The 18921-nt window shown below is 40.3% G+C and overlaps 1 protein-coding gene across 1 annotated transcript in view; it reads right to left on the reverse strand.

Moving 5' to 3' along the window:
• Positions 1 to 2124: 2124 nt before the first annotated feature.
• Positions 2125 to 18921, reverse strand: part of LOC124616331 (fork head domain-containing protein FD5-like) — a 148415-nt gene continuing 131618 nt past the window's right edge. Inside the window, exon 5 of the mRNA XM_047144637.1 lies at positions 2125 to 2321. The gene's annotated coding sequence lies outside the window, so the exon portion shown is untranslated. The remainder of the gene's footprint in view (positions 2322 to 18921) is intronic.

Raw genomic sequence — 18921 nt, forward strand, 5'->3', positions numbered from 1 at the left:
AAGCCATGGATCCAAGTTCTCAACAAGGCACTGTGCAAGCTGCTGCTGGCTGCATAATGATGTGGGCTGTGTTTACGTTGACTATATTGGGTACTCTGGTCAAACTGAACTGATTTTGTTTGGAAATGGTTATGTTAGGCAATTTGGAGATCACCTGCAGCCATCCAGGGACTTCATGTTCCGAAACAACGATGTAATTTTTTTGGATGACAATGCGCCATGTCACTGGTCCACAACTGTTCGCGACTTTTTTAAAGAACATTCTGGAAGGGTTTGGTTACCCAGATCGCCATGAGTCCCGTCGAACATTTCTGGCACATGAACGAATGGCCGTTCGTGCACAGAATCCTGCACCGGCAACACTTTCACAATTATGGACGGCTATAGAGGCAGTACGGCTCAATATAGGTGCAGGGGCTTCCAGCGACTTATCAGTCCAAGTCACGTCGAGTTTCTGCACTGCGCCGGGCAAAAAGAGGTCCAACACCATATTAGAACGTATGTTACGACTTTGCTCATCTCAGTGTAGAGCAACGACAACACTGAAACGATGCCATAGAGACGTGACTGATTCAGGCGGACGCAAGTAGCAGCCGCGTCTAGATCATTCAGTCAGGGATCTCTTCTCCGATACGCTAGTATACCTTACTTAGTCCATATTAACAGCATCCCGCTACGATCCTGTAGCTCTATGAGCTACTGTTACAGACAATACCGCAATGTCAGAGTCTTGGAAACAAAAAATAAATAAAAGGGCCTGATTATAACAAGGAACATCACAAACACCTGAATCCATATATTGTAACAAAATCCGGCGGGGTTGGCCGAGCGGTTCTAGGCGCTACAGTCTGGAACCGGGCGACCGATACGGTCGCAGGCTCGAATACTGCCTCGGGCATGAATGTATGTGATGTCCTTAGGTTAGTTAGGCTTAAGTAGTTCTACGTTCCAGGGGACTGATGACCTCAGAAGTTAATTCCCAAAGTGCTCAGAGCCATTTGAACCATTGTACCAAAAGCACTGCAGGCAGCTGGTGTATTTAAAAACTGTGCCGAATAATATAATCCTCATTTGCGAACTTGACAACACACAGGCCAACATCGTCATCATCACCTGCTGCACTGAAATCAGTAGCTGCCAGCCAGAAATGGTAAAATGCAGGAGGAATTGTCAGAAGGAACAGGTCATTCTTTCCTGACAATAGAAAAATGTACGATGGGTATGATTTATGAGCAGCTTCCGGCTGCAGGTGATGACGAAATTAAAACCGCACAAACGAGCAGCCAAGTTTTCATTGCTTTATCACCCAACACAGTCAAACCCTAGAGGAAGCAATGTTGTAGGTGCCGTAATAATACTATGAATAAACTGTTTTATCTGTGCTACGAGAAAACGAAGGATTTATAGCTGGAAATTGAAACTGTTAAATGAAAATGATATTGTAGATTTATAAATTAGTCATTTCTTCCTTTCCATCTTTTCTAATTTACAAATCAGCGCTATGAGATTTGTAACTTAATGGACCCGAGGCAGCCACAAGCTGCTTTCTTTTTTGTAGCGTAATATACACGATAGTATTTCCAACACAGTGTTTAAGCAGATAGTCTGAACATCAATAACAAGTTCCCTGTAAATTAAAACGTCTTAACAGCAGATTTTTTAACTCGATGTAAATTTTACGCTCTTGCTGCTCTGATATAACTTTCGATAAACTTCATTATGATCTGTTCTATGATTAATTGTAAAACAAATTATTACCTGTCGCACAGATCTATTAAACGCGATCTCAAGACCTCTTAAAATCTCTGCTTCCGCAGTGACATTTTAATTTACTATTCAGGTCGGACACACAATTGCATTTTAGTAGCTAGACTGTGAGCGTTCAGCACTTCATCCTCTGCTCTCAAAAACGTAATAAAATATATGGTGTCTGATGTAAAAATTATCCTTAATAGCATTCTTCCACGTTTTTCATAACTGATGGGGGAGAAGTGTTCAGGTGCTACTAGGAAAAATAAACACATGTCAAATATTTTCCGGCAGAGTTACAAATAATCGTAATCATTATCTTTATTTCTCTCGAATATCTCATAAATAATTGTACATTGACATTTGTTTGAATATGTACAGCGATTCCCAGCACATCAAGCTTCTGTGGTGGAGACTGATTGTGATGCACTCACAGGAACACCACAACGTAGTTATCATTCCGGCGCTACACTTCCACAGCTCAGGTATAACTGGACACAGAAAACACTGATACAAGTCTGTAACTCACCCTCAGATACCAATGTTCCTCTCAGCCGAGCTCCTCTACGGTCCTGAAACAAATAAAATATAATGATATTTTAGAGATCCAGTTTTTTAAACTAGTCTAAGGAACACTACCATATATTACATTTCTCTCAAATATTCTAACATCAACATTTTATAATGAGTCATGTCTTACGTTGAGTCATTGTCTTATCTGTATTCATCAAGTGCGTTCACTAAACGAAAATTCAAATTGTGTCAGAATCCTACCTACCTGGATTTATTGCATGAAATGCGCTAACGAGAACACAAAAGACAAGAATACAAAATAGAAAGAATATGTAAGTGTTTGAAATAATCACTGAATATTAAATGAGCAAATCGCTTAAATGTGTGGGCTGAATTTCTTTGGCCAAACGTTAATCGCTGTCCTCAGCCATTTTATCTTATTTGTATAATAAGTACAGTTTTCTTTCTGGCAGTTACCAGCACAGCGCCTGCTTCGCTACTGTAGAGCACAAAAGTTATCACTCTTTAAGCGCTTTGTAAGATCTAGTAAAACGTTAACATAGCAACAATACAGCATCCGTCTGATATTACCCGCAGTCACGTCAACACACTAGTACACACCCGTCATCAGATAGCGTAGTGTAGATGGTTTGATTCGTTCTCATCGGCACGGGAAACTTTTAGTGTTTCGTTCGTCTTTAAACAAAAAATAGTTTTGAATTAATATTACTGTCATTTGTCGTGTACGTGTAGCCTCAGTTTATTAATTATTAATCTATAAAACGGGCGATTTTGGAGCTAATAGCAACAGTGTTTTACCATAACTAACGAACAAGTCCAAAAGATACTAGAGACGTTCGAACGAAAGAAGATGACACAAACCGACTATCTCGTCACACTACTTTGATTTAAAAATGCTCTAATGAGCATCACATTCTACAGACGCAGCTTAAATAAAGTGAAAATTCATGATCTCTTAATTATCTCGTATATCATCCACAATGAAAAAGTGGTAATAGGAAATGCCTCATTAGGTTGTGGAGAGAAGCAGAATTATTAAACGCAGTTTCCCGGGGTGAAATATTATTCGTTTCTCTGCAATGGCTCTTTCAGTATTTATGAAGCTAAATGGTACTTTTTGCTAGTACTAAGAACCCATCGACAGAGCAATCATTGCCGACGGAGCTACATTTTAGTACCAACGATATGGTAAAGGGATTGCATTTAATTTTTATACATCGGAATTGCGCCTTCCGTCAAGACCGAAGCCTATTCTTCCCCTCGTCATAAAGTCAAACACAATTACTACAACAGCAATTGGATTCTTCTTACCGTAGATGTCTATAACGAAACAGCCGGCCACTTTAATCGCTGCCGACTCAATGATTTGCTGTCTATTGATAGCAGGGGGCACCATTAAGGACCATTCCCTTGAAGGCCTGTAAATTTAAGTTTCTTTTGTTCAAGTACATTCTGGTATATGTTTGTGTCTACAGTAGCTATTTATTCATTTTTGCCTGATGGCTACCTGTTTCGGTACACGGGGCCTTCCTGGAACCATCTGGTGATCGACAAATTTAATTATGTACTCAGAACAGTAGTCCAAGAGCAATTCACAGGAATACCGTCCCTGATGACAGCAAACGCCTGGTGTACAGTGAACCTTAAAATATAAGGCTGCGTCATATCCCTTGCCCGCAATCTTCACGCTGGCTTCCCCAGCAGGTGTGTGTCAAGTACTAAAAGGAATGGTCAGTGTTGAGCTTTAAATAGATATAAATTGTGGCCAATGGTGATAAGAGTGCACTCTTTGTAGAGTTTATTTTATTTATTAATTATTAATTGTTATTATTAATATTATTATTATTATTATTATTATTATTATTATTATTATACTTCTTAAAAAAAGTCACACTATAAAAATATCTAAAGTAGCATAGCATTTGAAATTAAGAAATTACATAAAAAATATTCCCAACTGTAATAAAAAATTGAAAGCAAAATCGCAAATGTGTTTAGCCAAGTTCACATTTTACGTTATATACAGTTTATACCGGTATAAAACATCGATCTGACCATGCAGTTAAGCAAGTGGTCTTACAATAATAGCGTTAAATAATAGAAACGTAAAAGCATATTTCTATTGAAAAGAAATTCCGCGACCAGAGGCACTAGCGACGTACTCTAGTTATACAGGGTGATTCAAAAAGAATACCACAACTTTAAAAATGTGTATTTAATGAAAGAAACATAATATAACCTTCTGTTATAGATCATTACAAAGAGTATTTAAAAAGGTTTTTTTTCGCTCAAAAACAAGTTCAGAGATGTTCAATATGGCCCCCTCCAGACACTCGAGCAATATCAACCCGATACTCCAACTCGTTCCACACTCTCTGTAGCATATCAGGCGTAACAGTTTGGATAGCTGCTGTTATTTCTCGTTTCAAATCATCAATGGTGGCTGGGAGAGGTGGCCGAAACACCATATCCTTAACATACCGCCATAAGAAAAAATCGCAGGGGGTAAGATCAGGGCTTCTTGGAGGCCAGTGATGAAGTGCTCTGTCACGGGCTGCCTGGCGGCCGATCCATCGCCTCGGGTAGTTGACGTTCAGGTAGTTACGGACAGATACGTGCCAATGTGGTGGCGCTCCATCCTGCTGAAATATGAATTGTTGTGCTTCTTGTTCGAGCTGAGGGAACAGCCAATTCTCTAACATCTCCAGAGAGTGTGGAACGAGTTGGAGTATCGGGTTGTCTGGAGGGGGCCATATTGAACATCTCTGAACTTGTTTTTGAGTGAAAAAAAAAACTTTTTAAATACTCTTTGTAATGATGTATAACAGAAGGTTATATTATGTTTCTTTCATTAAATACACATTTTTAAAGTTGTGGTATTCTTTTTGAATCACCCTGTATATTACTTTGCAGCTATCAATTGACGACTGTTGGCCGCATATCCGGTTTCCAGTTTATCCAAGCAGTGTCAATGTGTACGCTGGGGCTCTCGACGCCGTGTCACAGCTCATCGGCAGTCCACGGCGCCGGTAACCTCCCCACCTAGGTTGGTTGGTTGGTTGGTTTGGGGAAGGAGACCAGACAGCGTGGTCATCGGTCTCATCGGATTAGGGAAGGATGGGGAAGGAAGTCAGCCGTGCCCTTTCAGAGGAACCATCCCGGCATTTGCCTGGAGTGATTTAGGGAAATCACGGAAAACCTAAATCAGGATGGCCGGACGTGGGATTCAACCGTCGTCGTCCCGAATGCGAGTCCAGTGTCTAACCACTGCGCCACCTCGCTCGGTCCCCACCTAGGTAACATGCAGTTATGAAAGGTTGCATCGATGAGCTTTGATATTAGGCGACCACAAAGAATCACAAACAAACGTGCTGTACTGGAAACATAATCCTATTGTGGCACTGTAATCCAATTATCATGTTCTGAACCTGGTTGTGCTGTATGTCTATAATTGATGAGCCGATTTTAAGTCCATACATTTGTGATTTTGCTTTTAATTTTTTATTACAGCAGGGACTATTTCGTTAGTAATTTTTTTAATTTCAAATACTATGCTATTTTCAGATCCTTTTACATTGTGACTTTTTTAAGAGGTAATAATAATAACAATAATAAATAAAATAAACTCTGCACATAGGAGGCACTATTAACACCACTGGCCGCAACTTACGTCTATTTCATGTTCTACATTGACATTTTCTTTTAGTGTTTAAAATACCTACTTTGGAAGCAAGGGTGACAACTGCGCGCCAGGGCAAAAAGGTTCAATGTGTTTGAAGCGATTGATGTCATAAAGGATAATATTTTTGTATATTGCTCTTGCAGTACTGTTCTAAGCATTCACTTGGATTTTTTGATCACAGAATGGCCTGAGGATGGTACTGTATACCGAAACCGGCAGCCAGTATGCAAAATAAATAAACTGCGACTGTAGACACAAACCTATACTTCTTCAGCGCTGTACTGGTCTCTGTTCCAACGACAATACGTCAGGAATATGTATTAAGTTTCTTGAGTTACGAGAAGCTGTTGACACAGTTTCACAAAGCAAATGCTTCTGGAAAATAGGCGGTGTTATGCGGCTCGACCGAAGACTTGCAGACGACTACAAAGTCTTTGATAATAAGATGACATTGTCTGAAGGTATATTTGGGGTATAATTGTCGGATTTTATCTTAACTCCTTTTTTTCAATCCTTAAATTTTGTTTCAGTATTGTACGAAGCCAAAAATATCATACATATCGAAACTTTATACCATACATACTTAAATTATACCACTACAACATGTGTTTATAAGACCTGTTGCAGGCAACCGTGGAACAGGTCATATAAACTGATAGCCTCAGCAGATAAAATGAATGGATACAGGAGCAGAAAGAACTTGAGTCCACTGGCCCAGTCGGGCACGGCGCAGAGCTACGTTAAGCCGAAATCAGCGAGGGGTTATGCTAAGGATGGTGGAAGCCTTCAGTACTACATCAGCAAAGGGTCTTCTCGTTATTATGGGAATATTCCAACTTGACATTACAGTCAGATGTCTTGTCGCAAAATATTTGTTACCGGTTGAAAGGTAAAGTACATGAATTTCGGGTTAGAACGTAAATAATAAGTTAGACCTTCGAAAGCGATCACATGATGATCGCAGCGGGACTGGGGCAGTGGAACTACAGGGCTCTGACTATAGAGTCTAGTTACTACAACTGGATCACATCCTTATCAGTATAGGTATGGATTATTTTATGACAGGACACTGCCTGTACCCCAAAACCTTACCTTCACAGAACAAGAAAGAGATCATGAGCACTGTGTGACTGTGCTGGTTTAGCATCTACTGAGCATGTCAGAGAGAAACGCAGTAGTTAATCGGGAATACGAATACACTCATGGTTCTCAGTGTTGTAAAAGATCAATACGTCTAGGAATGAACTTATGAAGTTCGGAGGAAATATTGAAGACCTAAACAGAGATCTGAGAGGTGTTTACAACGGAGAGACGGTATGTGTGAGGAAAGATACCAGTGACGGAGAGGTGTGAATAACCTTCAGCAGTAAGAGAAGTTGTTGAGAGAACGAATACAGTGATGCGATACACAATATTTACAGAGACGAGGACAGATAAATGAATGAATATAAGCATTCAAGTAGTGATGAAGTATTTGGTGTACAGAAGCACATGAAATTGTAATTTAGTTGAATATAAACGGATTGGCAACTAGTAACAGGGTATTATGTTCATCTGCTAAGGCTTGTGATGACATTTCGCAGAGTCAGTTAGTTACAGGATGGTTACTTATAGATACAATATTTAGTGTCTACTCTTACATATGTAGAATCAAATAAATTGGGAATATGGATACATTTTGGATACTCTACGCTGTAAAAAGCAACACACCTTCTTATCGGACGGCTAGTACGGAATACAAATAGTCTCTATAGGGATAATATTTGCAAGACATGCACTGCTGGTTGTAAATGTGGTTTACTTTTCCCCTCGGTGCAAACTAAACTCGAAGCCACACCGATGTGGCTGAAAACTAAAGGGCAACAAAACAAAACACATTAGAACAACTTCTGGAGTGGCGTGTAGTACGGTCTGATTAAGACACAAAGGAGAGCAGGTTTTCAGAACCCAATATCTAAATGTGTATATGAAGGCTACGCATTTGAAGATTGTTGTTAGCACCAGGAAGATGGAAGCGCTTCGCACCAAGACTGCATGTTGATCCTCAACGCAGATCAATGTAATTCGGTTAAACAGACGAAAAACACCACGCCGTTTGACCACAGGATCAGATAACAGTCGCTCGAGTTAAGACACGCTTCAAGTAGGAAAGAGCATCACTACAGAGCAATTTAATCTGGTATGCTCACATTAGCATTAGTGAAAGATCGATTCGCGGTCACAAAATTAGAAGAATTTTGTCGAACATTATTTACCATTCTGCAAATCAAATATCGAAAACGCGAGACCCTTGTTTACTAGTGGAACTGCTTCTGGAAGAGTTCAGACATCTTCAAGTATCAGTAACATACAATAACTAAGTTAACAACACAACCGATATTACTATAAATTTGTAATTATTCATTCTGTTTCATATTTGAGCGTTTCAGCATCTGTATTATGATTTTTTATTGTTTGATTTCGTTTATAATTTACGCACGCATTTTTACTGACTGAAGTCATCACAGTTTGCCAGCAACCTTCCAGTTTTCTAGCTAGAACACTGACGATGTAGGCACATTTTTTTTTTTTAAGTTGGATGTAAGGAATACTATTTTAAGTATTGTCCAGACAAGCATTTATAGCTGCGGTATATAACTGAAATTATTTTCATTATGAAAGACCTGACAAGGTTGTCAGGCTCAATCCTGTAAATGAAGTATTCAGTTGAAAGTCAGTAATAAATGTGTACCAAGTGATTGATAATGCGTTCGAACCCTGAGAAACAAGATAATTATAGAATTGCGAGTTTATTGAGCCTGAGATGTACTCGAAACAAAATATATGTAAAACACAGTATAATTACCGACTGTCGGAGCCGGCACAGTTACCCAGTGCTCATGATCTCTTTCTTGTTCTGTGAAGGTAAGGTTTTGGGGTACAGGCAGTGTCCTGTCATAAAATAATCCATACCTATACTGATAAGGATGTGATCCAGTTGTAGTAACTAGACTCTATAGTCAGAGCCCTGTAGTTCCACTGCCCCAGTCCCGCTGCGATCATCATGTGATCGCTTTCGAAGGTCTAACTTATTATTTACGTTCTAGGCGCTTCAGTCTGGAACCGCGCGACCGCTACGGTCGCAGGTTCGAATCCTACCTCCTGCATGGATGTGTGTGAGGTCCTTAGGTTAGTTAGGTTTAAGTAGTTCTAAGTTCTAGGGGACTGATGACCTCAGATGTTAAGTCCCATAGTGCTCAGAGCCATTTGAACCATTTTGAACCGACTGTCGGATTGTTCAGTTTTATTTAAAACTAAAAACACGTTTTGAACGCGAGAAATGACATTTAATACTGTACATGATTTATATGTTCACGAATCTGTAATTACCGTTAAAATGTAAATGACATACGGTTCGCTGAGGCATTCCAAGGGGTGCTGGGCTGAGCGGCATAAACATCCTAGCTGAAATGGCGTTCTTACTCCGAGAAACATTGGTCCGTTTCGTTGCGGATGTGTGAGAGTTGACGCAAATGTGTACTTGTGGAATGTAGGTGAGTGTAATGGTTGAATCTATAATTTAGCGTTTGTTTAGGATGATGATGATCATCATGAGAGAAGGGAGAAGGTGCCGGCACTTAGCTCACGCCTCTCAAATAGCACCAAGGGGGCGGCCGAACATAACGTCGCCGTTTGACGGAGGGACCACCATCAAACCTGTCACATGCCCTCAGTACATGAAATAATGTTCACAGATTTGGAATGTGGTCCAGGGCATTGGCACAAAGACTGGTGCTCAGGAAATTTACGCAGCTATATCTTTCCCCTCTTGCAGACCAAATACTAACAGTGAAAATTTGATCCAGCACAAGGATTCTAACCGGCTTACCTCTGAATTAAGTGCCACCGCGCAGCCGTCCCTTGAAGGAATCTAACCCACAACCTTTGGACTTGTTTTTCCGTCCCCTGTCTTATGAAACCATGGGCCTAGGAATATTTTTTTTAATGGGGTCGTGGACCTGTCTCCTTATCTAACTAAGTTTAATCTCCAAAAATAAAAGAAAATCAAATCCACCCCTACTTAGCACCGCCACTTTAACCCTACCAAAAAACCAAAGGATCTATCCCTCTTGAGTCATTGCCTCTAGCTATTTCCAAACATTCTCCCAAGGCGGTAGGCTCCACGGGTCTGTAGTTTGTTTTCTATTTATTCATTTATTTTTATTTACGTGATTATACTCAGAAAATGCCTACAAATGAAAATGCTGTAAAACAGAATGTTACAATAAAAATATGATTCTCAGCATAAACTAAAATAACTCTGTATGTTGCTTGCACTACTTCAGCTAAAACAAACTTGTCCACTGTCAATCGCGTTTTCTGTTTTCAATAATGGCGTCGAAAATACCCAGAACAGACTCACGCTGCATTGCCAATCCCTCAATGAATGCAGCGTTCCTTCAGTCAGCGAATCGCATTCCTTTCGCACTGCTTGCAATTCACGTCATTCTGTTTTCGATGTGAGTCTGCGCTGTACGTTACACTGAGCCTGACAGTCTCCAACTACTGGAGGGGGAGAGGGGGGGATTGCATAAACACTGCGTGAATAATTTGCAAAGAGCGTACGGTACCTCGGTGTGCGTTCAAGATGCGTTAGCAGCCTCGGCTGTGATTACTATTGACATTCCTTAGGTGCAACTTTTTTACCACAGAGATTTTTTGAGCTGCTTCAGTTACTGTTGTTAGACAACCACCATTCCAATCGAAGTTATTGGTGTGCTGGACCGGGGCTATAATCTAGTTTAGATTTCGTTAGCAATGCTCTTACCGTGTGAGCTATCCAGGCACTTCACAGCTTTAATTTTTCCAGCGCCCCTGTCCAACACTTACATTTCATAGAAGTTGCCCTACATAAGTGTCTGTCCTAGTACTTCTGGAAGAATGGACATCGCAGATAAATAGCTTAGGCATAGTCTACGAGTTCTCTTCAGGACGAATCTTTCACTTTCGAAGGCTCTGTATTCCTAGCAGATTGAAACTGTTTGCTGGAATGAGACCTGGAACGCTGACTTCAATGGGAAATGGTTTTACCCCAGCGTGGATCAAGATGTTTTAACCGCAAAATGACTGCTCTACACGGCAGTGGAGTGTGCGCTGAACTGAAACTTCCCGATATTTTAAACTGTGTGTCAACTGAGTCTCGCCGGCCGATGTGGCCGAGCGGTTGTAGGCGCTTCAGTCTGGAACCACGTGACCGGTACGGTCGCAGGTTCGAATTCTGCCTCGGACATGGATGTGTGTGACGTCCTTAGGTTAGTTAGGCTTCAGTAGTTCTAAGTTCTAGGGTACTGATGACCTCACATATTACTTCCCATAGTGCTCAGAGCCATTTGAACTATTTTTGAATTGAGACTCGCACTTACAAACGCCACCTTACGCAGGCAAATGCTCTGTCTACCGAACTATCCGGGCAAAGTATTCTTCTGTGAAGTCTGGAAGGCATGAGAGACGTAGTGGCGTCCTGCCCGGATACCTCGGTCGGAAGACCATTTTGCCAAGACAGGTGAATGTTCGAAGTGCGCTTCTCGATCCAGCGCACAATTTTAATATGCCATGAAGTTACAACTTTCAGCTACAGGTACTCATGAGCCCTAACCTTCCAGACGTACACTGCTCCCATTTAATTATTTCTCATTATTTTAAAAAGTGCATGACGCAGAGCTGGACTGATATTTTATCATTATTACTACAGCTTTCGGTAATATACCACCTTCTCACCATGAAAAAAATTAATATTACTCACGTGTAACATTAATCTTCTACATACCGAGAAGATTGTATGTTACACAGACCGGAAGCAACAATGAAAAAGATTAGTACAGTTCTGTGCCACAAGCTCAAGCCAAAGGAAAAGAAGTAATAACAAATCAACAATAAAACAGATAATTTATAAAATCAACTATATTAAAACTAAAAATTAAAACAATTAAAGACCATAAAATCAATGTTAATGTAACTTCGTATGAAATAGGCTGAGCGATAGAACGTAAGGAACCTAATAAAGAATAATTTGAATTTGGCATGCATCTTTAAAAAATACCAAAACGCTATTCGAATTCGGCTGATAAATTTCCCGTCAGATGAGATCTCTGACATGAGCAAATGAAATAAATTTTTCTAGAAAGTTACCTTTGTTGTAGAAAAATTTGTTATGCTTCACAATGAGACAATATATACATAAGCCTATATCTGTTCTAGAAAGGTGACCGATAAGATCATCTTAACTCAGTATAAAAGTTGTACGGAGGAATAAGGAGTAACAAACTTGAAACAATTTCGAAAACATTCATTGTGAGGAACAGGCTGTATTTAAAAAAGGAAGATCAACCACAGACAATATGTGTAGTCTGCAACAAGCAATAGAAAAAAGACGAAAATATAACCTACAGACGATAGCATTTATAGATTTTGTTAAACCATTTGACACTGTGAACAGGAACAAAATTTGAACCATAATGGAAAGCAATTGATAAGAGGCCTATACAAAGATTCTAATATGATAATAAATACAGATGAAAGAATAATAGGAAAAAATTTAATGTGCAAAGGATCAATATACACATTAACGAAATTATCCTGAATTCAAGGCAACACACACAAAAATCCATTAAAATATAAAAAGACACCATTATTGACTATAAGGTCGGCCTGTTATGTAAAACACCTTTTTTCCATATAGACTCAAACATGTTTCAGCACCTTAGTGCTATCTTCAGTGCGTTTTCTTCTACTCAGTCTTTTTTTTTTTTTTTTTTTTTACATTACAAGTTTATTCAGGACCCTCTCTACATTACTGTGAACTTTTAACTTATCATCTGCAAATTTAGCCCTTTTTCATTTGCATTCTCAAGATCTGTTTGAAGCGCATGGAAACAATGGGTCTGGACACACAACAACAACAGTTACGCTGATCGATATTATTTACAAATGAAGTTCTGCAAAATATGTTTAAGCTCTTAAATCAGTTACATAACATATGAGAATCTTAAATCTTATGACGACCACTTTTCAAGTGGTATATTATCTGAATTTCAATTTTTCCGATGTTATGCAATAATCATGTCCCAATCATTGACGAAAATAAATTATTATAGCGATACATTTAATTTATTTCATTGTTATTGTTGTTATAATTAAAAACCTAGGCATCTGTCGCATGTTACAACTTGGAGTAATAGCAAGTTATATTTGCAGGGAAAGGTGGGGGAGGAGTGCATATACTAACTATGAACATTGATAATCTGCAGTGAAAGTAGCCTCCATACCAAACTTAGTAAACGTACTGTGGAGAGAGTTTATATGAGAATAATTCAGCCCCCAATCCCATACATTGTCGTCAAAGATGAAATATATTTTGAAATTCACCATCAAACAGTGACCGCTGCAAGAACCTAAGGCTGTATCCACGCCTGATGATAGGACATGTGTTAAGTTTTCAGAGAATCACTTCCATGGCACTACAGGGAGCCGTAGAGGGCCAAAATTGTAGGGGAAGACAGATACTAGAACATTTAACTGAAAATGTAAGTCGCACTCTGAGACGGGGAAATTGTTACAGCGGAGCAAATAGTAGCAGGCCGCATTTGGCCAGCAAGAGGAGTGATGATAACAAAGAACATCATCTGGAGACAATGAAAAAGGGAAATATTTCTAGAATGAATAACATATCGCGTTGTTTTAGATCCTTTGTTGTTAAAAAGAACGATGCATAGTTTCTTCAAATAGAAGCATGTCCCAAGGAATAGGCGCTACGGTGACTACAACCTTTATGAAATACATAAAATTTATTTGCAGTCGCGAATACGAACAACGATCAGCTGTATAAGGGTATGACAACAATGAAAATTTTTGCCAGACTGGGAGTCGAGCCAGGATTGCCCGTTTGCTATCGCTGCACGATTTACGACTAGACCCGTATTAAAATGTCCTCCCCCGTACGGGAATTGTACAATGTGTGAACGAGTGCAGGTTGCGGAGCATGAACGACGAAATATGGAAGTTTGTGTACGACCGTGAGTCGTGCACGGATAGCCAAAGCGACTACTGCGACCGCCCGCGTGAAGTGGGAAACCGGGATTCGAGTCCCATCCGGCACGAATTTTCATCGTCGTCATTCCCTTATACACCCGATGCTCGTTCGTATTCGTAACTGCGAATACATTTCATTAACAAAATGTGGAACGACCTGTCAGAGGAACACAGAACTGGTAAGGAAGCAGGAAACCACTACCTGACCACGGCAGCACGCGCGGAAAGAGGCCTTAATCCATTATCCCGCTTGCTACGCTGTTCAGCTGGCCCGGCCTCAATTAGTGATGATAATTAGACCGAGAAAGTAGCCGCCGGACAGTCACGCGCCCTGCGTTAGCCGCCCAACATCTGGCATCTGCGGTTCCTGATGATGCGCGTGTCCACTCGACGTGCCGCAGTCACGGTCACCATTAACACCGGAGTCCGTGTCTTTCTCTCTTTTTCATCCGCTCCCTCTCCTATCTCTTCTTCCGCCTTTTCTTTTACGTTCCGGACGATAGTGAGGCGGATATCACACACTGAGATCTGGCCTGCGAGTTTGAGATAAGACTCTCTCCTGATGTCCGTGCATAATCTTCGTTTCCGGAGATAAAATCGACGGATCTCTCTCTCTCTCCCCCTCTTTAGCTGTAATGGATATTGCGGAGTTCCGCGTGGTCAGGAACTACGCTCTTCCTCGGTCATTGACTCAAATGATGTACAAGTCGGGCCGAAAAGCGGCGTCTCATTTCCATCGTCTCGGTTTCGTCTTCTTCCATAGGTCAAGATTTAATGTGGCCACACGTACATCTACACCTATTCTCTGCAAACTACTGTGAAGTGTACGGCAGAAGGTACATCCCATTGCACCATCTTCCAGTTCCACTCCTGTATGGAGTGTGGAAAGAATAATAGCTTGACGCCTCTGCTGGCCGTGATTACTTTAATCTTCTCTTCGTGATCGTCATGTGAGCGATAAATAGAGAGTTTTAATATTATCCTCGAATCATCACTTAACGGTAGTTCTGGAAAATTTCTAAGAAAGCTATCCTGGGACAGCTTGCAACCCTCTTCAGCCTTCTGCCAGTTTAGTTCTTTCAGAATCTTCATGATACTATGCCATGGCTTAAAAAAGAAAGTAGTAACCTGTGACCATTCGTGCTGCCCTTCTTTGTATCCGTTCAATGCCTCTAATCCCATTTCGTATGGGTCCCACATATGTGAATGACATTCTAAGAGTGGCCGCACGAGTATTTTGCGTGCGATCTCCATAGCAGACAGACTTGTATTTCCATAATATTCTACCAATGAAACGCAATCTACCACATGTTTACCGACGACAGAGATTGTATGATCGTTCCATTTGATATTTGTACAGAGCGAGTTGCCCATCTGTGAGCCATTTTGAAATGCTATCGAGATCTGACTGAATATATGTACAACTTTTTTCCAACAGTACTTGACTACAGGCTACTACACAATCTGCGAAAACTCCGAGATTACTATTAATATTGTCTGCAAGGTCATTAATGTATAACATGGTTGCAAGGGAGCGAACACACTACCCCAGGTCACAGGAAATCCGATCAAAGATCTCTCTTGATATCCCATATCATCGTACTTTTGATAATTAGAGTACGTGTGGTACTGAATTACATCCCTTTGGGGATTCAAAAGGTACTGTATGTATCCGTCTGCCTTGACCCACGGCTTTTAGAATTTCACGTAAGAAAAATGCTGCTTTATGAATTTGCGGGCGAAGTTACGTCTGTTAACTGATTTTTGTTGAAGTCGTCGATCTATCGACTGTTTTGATGATATCCTCCACCCACATCTTCCCTCTTTTCCATTTGTTTTGGGTCATCAGTCTTCTGAATGGTTTGGTGATGCCTGCCACGACTTGGTTTCCAATGCCAACCTCTTCATCTGAGAGTGATCGAGTACCCAGAGTCATTATTTATTTGTTGGATGTATTTTAATCTCTCTCTTCTCCTACAGTTTCTATCTGCCGCAGCGCCCCATAGTACCGTGGAATACCACGGAAGCTATTCCACGATGTCTTAACACGTGTCCTACCATTCTCTCTCTTGTTCTAACCATTCCTCATCAGTACACCTAATTTTCAACATCCATTTGTGGCACCACATCTCAAACGAATAGATTCTCTTCATTTTCGGTTTTCCAGCAATCTATGATTTACTTCCATATGCTGCCATCCTCTAGAGTCTAGACGTACATTCTCAGAAATTTTTTCCTCAAATTAAGGCGTATGTGTGACAGTAGTAGAATAATTTTGGTTTACTATTCCCATTTCACCTAAGTCATTGTCCTTCCCATGTCCTTCTGATTTCAGCCGTCATATATTATTTCGCTTCCAAGGCAGCAGTTTTCCTTCACTTAGTCTACTTAGTAGTCATCAATTATGATGTTAAATTTATATCTAATTTCATTTCTACTACTCCGGATGGCCTTCGTCTTTCTTCGGATTACTCTCATTCCAGTTCTGCACTCATCAGACTGTTCATTCAGTTCAACAGATACTACTGTTCTTCTTCATTTCACTAAGGATAGCAATGTCACTGGTAAATCTTACCAACGATATCAACTCACCTTGAATTTTAGTTGCACTACTGAAACTTCCTTTTATTTCCGTCAATGGTTCTTCGGTGTATAGACTGAAAAGCAATGGCGAAAGACAGCATCGCTATCTTACACACTTTTTAATACCAGCACTTGGTTCTTGCGTTCCTTTCTTGTTGTTCCCGCTTAGTTCTCGTACATATTTTACCTTAGGCGTCTTTCTCTACAGCTTACACATTTATCCCTGAGAATTTCAAACGTTCTGCGCCATTTTACATTGTCGAATCCTTTTCATAGACTGACAGCACCCATGAACGTGTTTTGATTTATTTTAGGTCTTGCTTTAATTTTCAAGTGCAACGTCAGAACTGCCTCTCTGGTCTCTTTACCTTTCCTAAGGCCAAACCGATCGTCATCCACCAGCCCCTCAGTTTTCTTCTCCATTCTTCTCTATATTATTCTTATCTTTCCCTATCTGACCTAAGCTTCTCATCTCTACATGATTACTATATTCTTCATATTCTGTCATCTGTTTGGCGTATTGTAGTCTTTGCCTTTCTCTACTGTTTTTTCCATCTACTGCTCCTACAGCGCAGAGTTAATTATTTCTGGACGCTGTACCATATGACTCACTAACGTATTCCTCAGTTTGTTAACTGGTTTTCCACAGACTTCTTTGCTAGCCTAATCTTTTGAATACTTTATTTAGTGCGTTGTGTATTCACTTCTGTTTTAACGTTTTTCAGTAGCACGACTTTCAAAACGCTTTTAATTACTTCTTCCACGAAAGTTGAAATATTCAGAATTCCAATTTCTGACGTAAAGGTAGCTACTGTTATGCATCTACATTTCCACGCGTGCATGAGCATGACTATCAGTGGTACTCGGTACATAGCTGCTCACCACTATCAGCTCTCGCGGCCTACCGACCTCGTCCGTGCAGTGGGGCCTGCTGTCTCTCTTCAACTAAATAATGTAGATTTATGACTGGGTGCTACGGTGCTATAGTTTTATACTTCACATGGCCTAACTCTGGCATGCAATAGTCTAGTGTTAATAGCTTCTGAAGAAGGCCAAATTATTTTGGCTGAAACTGAGGTAAAGATTGGTTTGCAACTGAGGCTGACGTGTTATATGTTTAATTATCACAGTTGCTGACTGGGCTTCACGATATTAAAAATTTTCTACATTAATCCTTCTGGGCCTACCACCTTCCAGAAGGAGCAAATGAGTGGATTACAGGCAACGCACAATGCACATACGCCCCAGAGAGACTACCGCCTGCCGCCTCTCAGAGCCACAACAAATACATAGCGTCATCTAGCTTCCCTGGGAAGAGTCAGCGAACAGTTTGTTGTTCCAGAAAAAGAAGTAAAAGGACAGCTGCAAAACAACTACTCTAAGACAGCATCCTGCGCTGAAAATATCGTCATGAAAAAACATTATCTCTCGCGAAACTAAACAGAAAGACAGGGGTCGCTGACTGAGAAAGTCTATACATCGCATATCACTTCCATAATGTGCTTTGGTGCAGGCATCTTCCATCCTTCAGCCATCCTGTGTAATCTTGATTCCTAGGGAAGAGCATTTTTTAAGCTTTTCCTACTGTTTCCTACTGCTGTCGTTTTCAGTTTTGACTTTAATCAGATCGCCATTCTCTTTTCTATTACTCTTTCACACTTCCCTCTTTTTTCGCTTATCCTGTTCGTGTCGTCAACTAGTCTCCATACTACTCCTTAATTTTTCCAAAATAACTATGTCATCAGTGAACTTAAACAATGATATCTGGTTTCCTTGCAACTTTATTGCACTTTCTTCCTGGGTTGCCGTACCCGTATTATGGAGTTACCTCTTGGCAGATACAACCATAGTCACTTCAGTTATTTGCTTACTTATCAGAATCTGCTGCTGCACATTGCCTCGCTGCGTTTTTAGCTTTCATTCAGATTCGTCAGTATGCAGCCTATTATTACCAATCAACGGTTTTTATTGCCTTCATTAGTATTATAGAGAATGGAAAAGGTGACCGAAACCTTCAACAAATCCATCTTATAGCCATCAGATTCACTGTAACTCAAAGCCTTCCTTTCTATTTTTTTAGTTTCTCTTCAACCAAGTCAATAGTAGGGTTAATGCATTAACCTATCATTTGTGACATACACCTTTTAACAGAGATTTCCTTTCATTTGATCTTTTTTTTGTATTAAACGAATTTTATTTTTCTAGAGATAATAATGATTCCAACTTTTCCAATGTATGTTAAGGTACTCACATGTTAAGGTGAGTGAACTGTTGGACCAGAGGCAAAAAATACAACGCGATGAGAT

The sequence above is a fragment of the Schistocerca americana genome, chromosome 5 (genome assembly GCF_021461395.2).
Source record: "Schistocerca americana isolate TAMUIC-IGC-003095 chromosome 5, iqSchAmer2.1, whole genome shotgun sequence".
Taxonomy (NCBI): Eukaryota; Metazoa; Arthropoda; class Insecta; order Orthoptera; family Acrididae; genus Schistocerca; species Schistocerca americana.